The following is a 12,533-nucleotide window of genomic DNA, read 5'->3' on the forward strand; positions in this document are numbered from 1 at the left end:
AGCATTGAAAACATCACTCTACATATCACTCTGCACAACATTGAAAACATCACTCTACACATCACTCTACACAACATTGAAAACATCACTCTACACATCGCTCTACACAACATTGTAAACATCACTCTACACATCACTCTATACAACATAGAAAACATCTCTCTGCACCTCACTCTGCACAACATTGAAAACATCACTCTACACATCACTCTACACAACATTGAAAACATCACTCTACACATCACTCAGCACAACATTGAAAACATCACTCTACACATCACTCTACACAACATTGAAAACAACACTCTATACATCACACGACACAACATTGAAAAAATCACTCTACACATCAGTCTACACAACATTGTAGACATCACTCTAAACATCACTCTACACACCATTGAAAACATCACTCTACACATCACTCTACACAACACTGAAAACATCACTCAACACTTCACTCTAAACAACATTGAAAACATCAATCTACACATCACTCTACAGAACATTGAAAACATCACTCGACACATCACTCGACACAACATTGTAAACATCACTCTACACATCACTCTGCACACCATTGAAAACATCACTATACACTTCACTCTACACAACATTGAAAACATCACTCTATACATCACTCTACACAACATTGAAAACATCACTCTACACATCACTCTACACAACATTTTAAACATCACTCTACACATGAGTCTACACAACATTGAAAAAATCACTCTGTACATCATTCAGCACAACATTGAAAACATCACTCTACACATCACTCTACATAACATTGAAAACATCACTCTACACATCACTCTCCACAACATTGAAATATCACGCTACACATCACTCTGCACAACATTGAAAACATCACTCTACACATCACTCTACACAATATTGAAAACATCACTCGACACATCACTCTGCACAACATTGAAAACAACACTCTACACATCACTCTGCACAACATTGAAAACATCACTCTACACATCATTCTACACAACATTGAAAACATCACTCTACACTTCACTTTACACAACATTGAAAACATCACCCAACACATCACTCTACCCAACATTGAAAACATCACACTGCACATCACTCTACACAATATTGAAAACATCACTCTACACAGCACTCTACACAACATTGAAAACATCACTCTACACAACAATCTACACAACATTGAAAACATTACTCTACACATCATGCTACACAACATTGAAAACATCAATCTACACAACAATCTACACAACATTGAAAACATCACTCGACACATCACTCTACACAATATTGAAAACATCACTCTACACAGCACTCTACACACCATTGAAAACATCACACTACACATCACTCTACACAACATTGAAAACATCACTCTATACATCACTCTACACAACATTGTAAACATCACTCTACACATGACTCTACACAACATTGAAAAAATTACTCTGTACCCCACTCTGCACAACATTGAATACATCACTCTATACATCACTCTACAGAACATTGAAAACATCACTCTACACATCACTCTCCACAACATTTAAATATCACGCTACACATCACTCTACACAACATTGAAATCATCACTCTACACATCACTCTGCACAACATTGAAAACTTCACTCTAGACATCACTCTACACAACATTGAAAACATCACTCTACACATCACTCGACACAACATTGAAAACATCACTATACACATCACTCTGCACAACATTGAAAACATCACTCTGCACATCACTCTACACAACATTGAAAACATCACTCGACACATCACTCAACACAACATTGAAAACATCACTCTACACATCATTGAGCACAACATTGAAAACATCACTCTACACATCACTCTGCACAACATTGAAATCATCACTCTACACATCACTCTATACAACATAGAAAACATCACTCTGCATATCACTCTGCACAACATTGAGAACATCACTCTGCACATTACTCTACACAACATTGAAAACATCACTCGACACAACATTGAAAACATTACTCTAAATATCACTCTACAGAACATTGAAAACATCACTCTACACATCACTCTGCACAACATTGAAAACATCACTCTACACCTCACTCTCCACAACATTGAAATACCACGCTACACATCACTCTACACAACATTGAAATAATCACTCTACACATCACTCTGCACAACATTGAAAAAATCACTCTACACATCACTCTACACAACCTTGAAAACATCACTCTACACATCACACAGCACAACATTGAAAACATCACTCTACACAGCACTCAACACAACATTGAAAACATCACTCTACACAACATTGAAAACATCACTCCACACATCACTCTGCACAACATTGAAAACATCACTCTACACATCACTCTGCACAACATTGAAAACATCACTCTACACATCACTCTACACAACATTGAAAACATCACTCTACACTTCACTTTACACAACATTGAAAACATCACTCAACACATCACTCTACACAACATTGAAAACATCACTCTGCACATCACTCTACACAATATTGAAAACATCACTCTACACAGCACTCTACCCAACATTGAAAACATCACTCTACACAACAATCTACACAACATTGAAAAAATCACTCTACACATCACTCAACACAACATTGAAAACATCACTCTACACAGCAATCTACAAAACATTGAAAACATCACTCTGCACATCACTCTACACAACATTGAAAACATCACTCTACACATCAATCTATACAATATTGAAAACATCACTCTACATATCACTCTGCACAACATTGAAATCATCACTCTACACATCACTCTGTACAACATAGAAAACATCACTCTGCACCTCACTCTGCACAACATTGAAAACATCACTCTACACATCACTCTACACTACATTGAAAACATCACTCTACACATCAATCTATACAATATTGAATACATCACTCTACACATCACTCTGCACAACATTGAGAACATCACTCTACACATCACTCTACACAACATTGAAAACATCACTCTATACATCACTCTACACAGCACTCTACCCAACATTGAAAACATCACTCTACACAACAATCTACACAACATTGAAAAAATCACTCTACACATCACTCAACACAACATTGAAAACATCACTCTACACATCAATCTATACAATATTGAGAACATCACTCTACACATTACTCGACACAACATTGAAAACATCACTTTCCATATCACTCTGCACAACATTGAAAACATCACTCTACACATCACTCTATAAAACATAGAAAACATCACTCTGCACCTCACTCTGCACAACATTGAAAACATCACTCTACACATCACTCCACACAACATTGAAAACATCACTCTACACATCACTCAGCACAACATTGAAAACATCACTCTACAGATCACTCTGCACAACATTGAAAACATCACTCTACACATCACTCTACACAACTTTGAAAATATCACTCTACACTTCACTCCACACAACATTGAAAACATCACTCAACACATCACTCTACACAACATTGAAAACATCACTCTGCACATGACTCTACACAAAATTGAAAACATCACTCTACACAGCACTCTAAACAACATTGAAAAGATCACTATACACAACAATCTACACAACATTGAAAAGATCACTCTACACATCACTCTACACAACATTGAAAACATCACTCTACACATCAATCTATACAATATTGAATACATCACTCTACACATCACTCCACACAACATTGAAAACATCACTCTACATATCACTCTGCACAACATTGGAAACATCACTCTACACATCACTCTACACAACATTGAAAACATCACTCTACATATCACTCTGCACAACATTGAAAACATCAATATACATATCACATCACTCTACACAACATTGAAAACATCACTCTACACATCACTCTAAACAACATTGAAAACATCACTCTACACCTCACTCTCCACAACATTGAAATACCACGCTACACATCACTCTACACAACATTGAAATAATCACTCTACACATCACTCTGCACAACATTGAAAAAATCACTCTACACATCACTCTACACAACCTTGAAAACATCACTCTACACATCACACAGCACAATATTGAAAACATCACTCAACACATCACTCTACACAACATTGAAAACATCACTCTACACAGCACTCAACACAACATTGAAAACATCACTCTACACAACATTGAAAACATCACTCCACACATCACTCTGCACAACATTGAAAACATCACTCTACACATCACTCTGCACAACATTGAAAACATCACTCTACACATCACTCTACACAACATTGAAAACATCACTCTACACTTCACTTTACACAACATTGAAAACATCACTCAACACATCACTCTACACAACATTGAAAACATCACTCTGCACATCACTCTACACAATATTGAAAACATCACTCTACACAGCACTCTACCCAACATTGAAAACATCACTCTACACAACAATCTACACAACATTGAAAAAATCACTCTACACATCACTCAACACAACATTGAAAACATCACTCTACACAGCAATCTACAAAACATTGAAAACATCACTCTGCACATCACTCTACACAACATTGAAAACATCACTCTACACATCAATCTATACAATATTGAAAACATCACTCTACATATCACTCTGCACAACATTGAAATCATCACTCTACACATCACTCTGTACAACATAGAAAACATCACTCTGCACCTCACTCTGCACAACATTGAAAACATCACTCTACACATCACTCTACACTACATTGAAAACATCACTCTACACATCAATCTATACAATATTGAATACATCACTCTACACATCACTCTGCACAACATTGAGAACATCACTCTACACATCACTCTACACAACATTGAAAACATCACTCTATACATCACTCTACACAGCACTCTACCCAACATTGAAAACATCACTCTACACAACAATCTACACAACATTGAAAAAATCACTCTACACATCACTCAACACAACATTGAAAACATCACTCTACACATCAATCTATACAATATTGAGAACATCACTCTACACATTACTCGACACAACATTGAAAACATCACTTTCCATATCACTCTGCACAACATTGAAAACATCACTCTACACATCACTCTATAAAACATAGAAAACATCACTCTGCACCTCACTCTGCACAACATTGAAAACATCACTCTACACATCACTCCACACAACATTGAAAACATCACTCTACACATCACTCAGCACAACATTGAAAACATCACTCTACAGATCACTCTGCACAACATTGAAAACATCACTCTACACATCACTCTACACAACTTTGAAAATATCACTCTACACTTCACTCCACACAACATTGAAAACATCACTCAACACATCACTCTACACAACATTGAAAACATCACTCTGCACATGACTCTACACAAAATTGAAAACATCACTCTACACAGCACTCTAAACAACATTGAAAAGATCACTATACACAACAATCTACACAACATTGAAAAGATCACTCTACACATCACTCTACACAACATTGAAAACATCACTCTACACATCAATCTATACAATATTGAATACATCACTCTACACATCACTCCACACAACATTGAAAACATCACTCTACATATCACTCTGCACAACATTGGAAACATCACTCTACACATCACTCTACACAACATTGAAAACATCACTCTACATATCACTCTGCACAACATTGAAAACATCAATATACATATCACATCACTCTACACAACATTGAAAACATCACTCTACACATCACTCTAAACAACATTGAAAACATCACTCTACACCTCACTCTCCACAACATTGAAATACCACGCTACACATCACTCTACACAACATTGAAATAATCACTCTACACATCACTCTGCACAACATTGAAAAAATCACTCTACACATCACTCTACACAACCTTGAAAACATCACTCTACACATCACACAGCACAAAATTGAAAACATCACTCAACACATCACTCTACACAACATTGAAAACATCACTCTACACAGCACTCAACACAACATTGAAAACATCACTCTACACAACATTGAAAACATCACTCCACACATCACTCTGCACAACATTGAAAACATCACTCTACACATCACTCTGCACAACATTGAAAACATCACTCTACACATCACTCTACACAACATTGAAAACATCACTCTACACTTCACTTTACACAACATTGAAAACATCACTCAACACATCACTCTACACAACATTGAAAACATCACTCTGCACATCACTCTACACAATATTGAAAACATCACTCTACACAGCACTCTACCCAACATTGAAAACATCACTCTACACAACAATCTACACAACATTGAAAAAATCACTCTACACATCACTCAACACAACATTGAAAACATCACTCTACACATCAATCTATACAATATTGAGAACATCACTCTACACATTACTCGACACAACATTGAAAACATCACTTTCCATATCACTCTGCACAACATTGAAAACATCACTCTACACATCACTCTATAAAACATAGAAAACATCACTCTGCACCTCACTCTGCACAACATTGAAAACATCACTCTACACATCACTCCACACAACATTGAAAACATCACTCTACACATCACTCAGCACAACATTGAAAACATCACTCTACAGATCACTCTGCACAACATTGAAAACATCACTCTACACATCACTCTACACAACTTTGAAAATATCACTCTACACTTCACTCCACACAACATTGAAAACATCACTCAACACATCACTCTACACAACATTGAAAACATCACTCTGCACATGACTCTACACAAAATTGAAAACATCACTCTACACAGCACTCTAAACAACATTGAAAAGATCACTATACACAACAATCTACACAACATTGAAAAGATCACTCTACACATCACTCTACACAACATTGAAAACATCATTCTACACATCAATCTATACAATATTGAATACATCACTCTACACATCACTCCACACAACATTGAAAACATCACTCTACATATCACTCTGCACAACATTGGAAACATCACTCTACACATCACTCTACACAACATTGAAAACATCACTCTACATATCACTCTGCACAACATTGAAAACATCAATATACATATCACATCACTCTACACAACATTGAAAACATCACTCTACACATCACTCTAAACAACATTGAAAACATCACTCTACACTTCACTCTACACAACATTGAAAACATCACTCTACACTACATTGAAAACATCACTCTACACATCAATCTATACAATATTGAATACATCACTCTACACATCACTCTGCACAACATTGAGAACATCACTCTACACATCACTCTACACAACATTGAAAACATCACTCTATACATCACTCTACACAGCATTGTAAACATCACTCTACACATCACTCTGCACAACATTGAGTACATCACTCTGCACATCACTCTACACAACATTGAAAACATCACTCTACACATCACTCGACACAACATTGAAAACATTACTCTACATATCACTCTGCACAACATTGAAAACATCACTCTTTACATCACTCTACACAACATTGTAAACATCACTCTACACATGACTCTACACAACATTGAATACATCACTGTATACGTCACGTACAGAACATTGAAAACATCACTCTACACCTCACTCTCCACAACATTGAAATATCACTCTACACATCACTCTACACAACATTGAAATCATCACTCTACATATCACTCTGCACAACATTGAAAACATCACTCTACACATCACTCTGCACAACATTGAAAAAATCACTCTACACATCACTCTACACAACCTTGAAAACATCACTCTACACATCACACAGCACAACATTGAAAACATCACTCTACACAGCACTCAACACAACATTGAAAACATCACTCTACACAACATTGAAAACATCACTCCACACATCACTCTGCACAACATTGAAAACATCACTCTACACATCACTCTGCACAACATTGAAAACATCACTCTACACATCACTCTACACAACATTGAAAACATCACTCTACACTTCACTTTACACAACATTGAAAACATCACTCAACACATCACTCTACACAACATTGAAAACATCACTCTGCACATCACTCTACACAATATTGAAAACATCACTCTACACAGCACTCTACCCAACATTGAAAACATCACTCTACACAACAATCTACACAACATTGAAAAAATCACTCTACACATCACTCAACACAACATTGAAAACATCACTCTACACATCAATCTATACAATATTGAGAACATCACTCTACACATTACTCGACACAACATTGAAAACATCACTTTCCATATCACTCTGCACAACATTGAAAACATCACTCTACACATCACTCTATAAAACATAGAAAACATCACTCTGCACCTCACTCTGCACAACATTGAAAACATCACTCTACACATCACTCCACACAACATTGAAAACATCACTCTACACATCACTCAGCACAACATTGAAAACATCACTCTACAGATCACTCTGCACAACATTGAAAACATCACTCTACACATCACTCTACACAACTTTGAAAATATCACTCTACACTTCACTCCACACAACATTGAAAACATCACTCAACACATCACTCTACACAACATTGAAAACATCACTCTCCACATGACTCTACACAAAATTGAAAACATCACTCTACACAGCACTCTAAACAACATTGAAAAGATCACTATACACAACAATCTACACAACATTGAAAAGATCACTCTACACATCACTCTACACAACATTGAAAACATCACTCTACACATCAATCTATACAATATTGAATACATCACTCTACACATCACTCCACACAACATTGAAAACATCACTCTACATATCACTCTGCACAACATTGGAAACATCACTCTACACATCACTCTACACAACATTGAAAACATCACTCTACATATCACTCTGCACAACATTGAAAACATCAATATACATATCACATCACTCTACACAACATTGAAAACATCACTCTACACATCACTCTAAACAACATTGAAAACATCACTCTACACCTCACTCTCCACAACATTGAAATACCACGCTACACATCACTCTACACAACATTGAAATAATCACTCTACACATCACTCTGCACAACATTGAAAAAATCACTCTACACATCACTCTACACAACCTTGAAAACATCACTCTACACATCACACAGCACAACATTGAGTACATCACTCTGCACATCACTCTACACAACATTGAAAACATCACTCTACACATCACTCGACACAACATTGAAAACATTACTCTACATATCACTCTGCACAACATTGAAAACATCACTCTTTACATCACTCTACACAACATTGTAAACATCACTCTACACATGACTCTACACAACATTGAATACATCACTGTATACGTCACGTACAGAACATTGAAAACATCACTCTACACCTCACTCTCCACAACATTGAAATATCACTCTACACATCACTCTACACAACATTGAAATCATCACTCTACATATCACTCTGCACAACATTGAAAACATCACTCTACACATCACTCTACACAACATTGAAAACATCACTCTACACATCACTCGACACAACATTGAAAACATCAATCTACACTGCACTCTACACAACATTGAAAACATCACTCTTCACATGACTCTACACAACATTGAAAAAATCACTCTGTATCCCACTCTGCACAACATTGAATACATCACTCTATACGTCACTCTACAGAACCTTGAAAACATCACTCTACACATCACTCGACACAACATTGAAATATCATGCTACACATCACTCTACACAACATTGAAATCATCACTCTACACATCACTCTGCACAACATTGAAAACATCACTCTATACATCACTCTACACAACATTGAAAACATCAATCTACACTTCACTCTACACAACATTGAAAATATCACTCAACACACCACTCTACACAACATTGAAAACATCACTCTACACAGCACTCTACACAACATTGAAAACATCACTCTACACAACATTGAAAACATCACTCTACACATCAATCTATACAATATTGAATACATCACTCTACACATCACTCCACACAACATTGAAAACATCACTCTACATATCACTCTGCACAACATTGAAAAGATCACTCTACACATCACTCTACACAACATTGAAAACATCACTCTACATATCACTCTGCACAACATTGAAAACATCACTATACATATCACATCACTCTACACAACATTGAAAACATCACTTTACACCTCACTCTAAACAACATTGAAAACATGACTCTACACTTCACTCTACACAACATTGAAAACATCACACTACACTACATTGAAAACATCACTCTACACATCACTCTACACAACATTGAAAACAACACTCTATACATCACTCGACACAACATTGAAAAAAATCACTCTGCACATCACTCTGCACAACATTGAGAACATCACTCTGCACATCACTCCACACGACATTGAAAACATCACTCGACACATCACTCCACACAACATTGAAAACATCACTCTACACAACACTCAGCACAACATTGAAAACATCACTCTACACATCACTCTGCACAGCATTGAAAACATTACTCTACACATCACTCTACACAACTTTGAATATATCACTCTACACATCACTCTACACAACATTGAAAACATCACTCCACACATCAATCTATACAATATTGAATACATCACTCTACGCATCACTCCACACAACATTGAAAAGATCACTCTACACATCACTCTACACAACATTGAAAACATCACTCTACACAACATTGAAAACATCACTCTACACATCACTCTGCACAACATTGAAAACATCACTTTATACATCACTCTACACAACATTGTAACCATCACTCTACACATGACTCTACACAACATTGAAAAAATCACTCTGTATCCCACTCTGCACAACATTGAATACATCACTCTATACGTCACTCTACAGAACACTGAAAACATCACTCTACACATCACTCTCCACAACATTGAAATATCACGCTACACATCACTCTACACAACATTGAAATCATCACTCTACACATCACTCGGCACAACAGTGAAAACATCACTCTATACATCACTCTACACAACAATGAAAACATCACTCTACACATCACACAGCACAATATTGAAAACATCAGGCTACACATCACTCTGCACAACATTGAAAACATCACTCCACACATCACTCTGCACAAATTTGAAAACATCACTCTACACTTCACTCTACACAACATTGAAAACATCACTCAACACACCACTCTACACAACATTGAAAACATCACTCCACACAGCACTCTACACAACATTGAAAACATCACTCTACACAACATTGAAAACATCACTCTACACATCAATCTGTACAATATTGAATACATCACTCTACACATCACGCCACACAACATTGAAAACATCACTCTACATATCGCTCTGCAAAACATTGAAAACATCACTCTACACATCACTCTACACAACATTGAAAACATCACTCTACATATCACTCTGCACAACATTGAAAACATCACTATACATATCACATCACTCTACACAACATTGAAAACATCACTCTACACCTCACTCTACACTACATTGAAAACATCACTCTACACATCACTCTACACAACATTGAAAACAACACTCTATACATCACTCGACACAACATTGAGAACATCACTCTGCACATCACTCTACACGACATTGAAAACATCACTCTACACATCACTCCACACAACATTGAAAACATCACTCTACACATCACTCAGCACAACATTGAAAACATCACTCTACACATCACTCTGCACAGCATTGAAAACATTACTCTACACATCACTCTACACAACTTTGAATATATCACTCTACACATCACTCTACACAACATTGAAAACATCACTCCACACATCAATCTATACAATATTGAATACATCACTCTACACATCACTCCACACAACATTGAAAAGATCACTCTACACATCACTCTACACAACATTGAAAACATCACTCTACACAACATTGAAAACATCACTCTACACATCACTCTGCACAACATTGAAAACATCACTTTATACATCACTCTACACAACATTGTAACCATCACTCTACACATGACTCTACACAACATTGAAAAAATCACTCTGTATCCCACTCTGCACAACATTGAATACATCACTCTATACGTCACTCTGCAGAACACTGAAAACATCACTCTACACATCACTCTCCACAACATTGAAAAAATCACGCTACACATCACTCTACACAACATTGAAATCATCACTCTACACATCACTCTGCACAACATTGAAAACATCACTCTATACATCACTCTACACAACATTGAAAACATCACTCTACACATCACACAGCACAATATTGAAAACATCAGGCTACACATCACTCTGCACAACATTGAAAACATCGCTCCACACATCACTCTGCACAAATTTGAAAACATCACTCTACACTTCACTCTACACAACATTGAAAACATCACTCAAG

The sequence above is a fragment of the Pristiophorus japonicus genome, chromosome 29, assembly GCF_044704955.1.
Source record: "Pristiophorus japonicus isolate sPriJap1 chromosome 29, sPriJap1.hap1, whole genome shotgun sequence".
Lineage (NCBI taxonomy): Eukaryota > Metazoa > Chordata > Chondrichthyes > Pristiophoridae > Pristiophorus > Pristiophorus japonicus.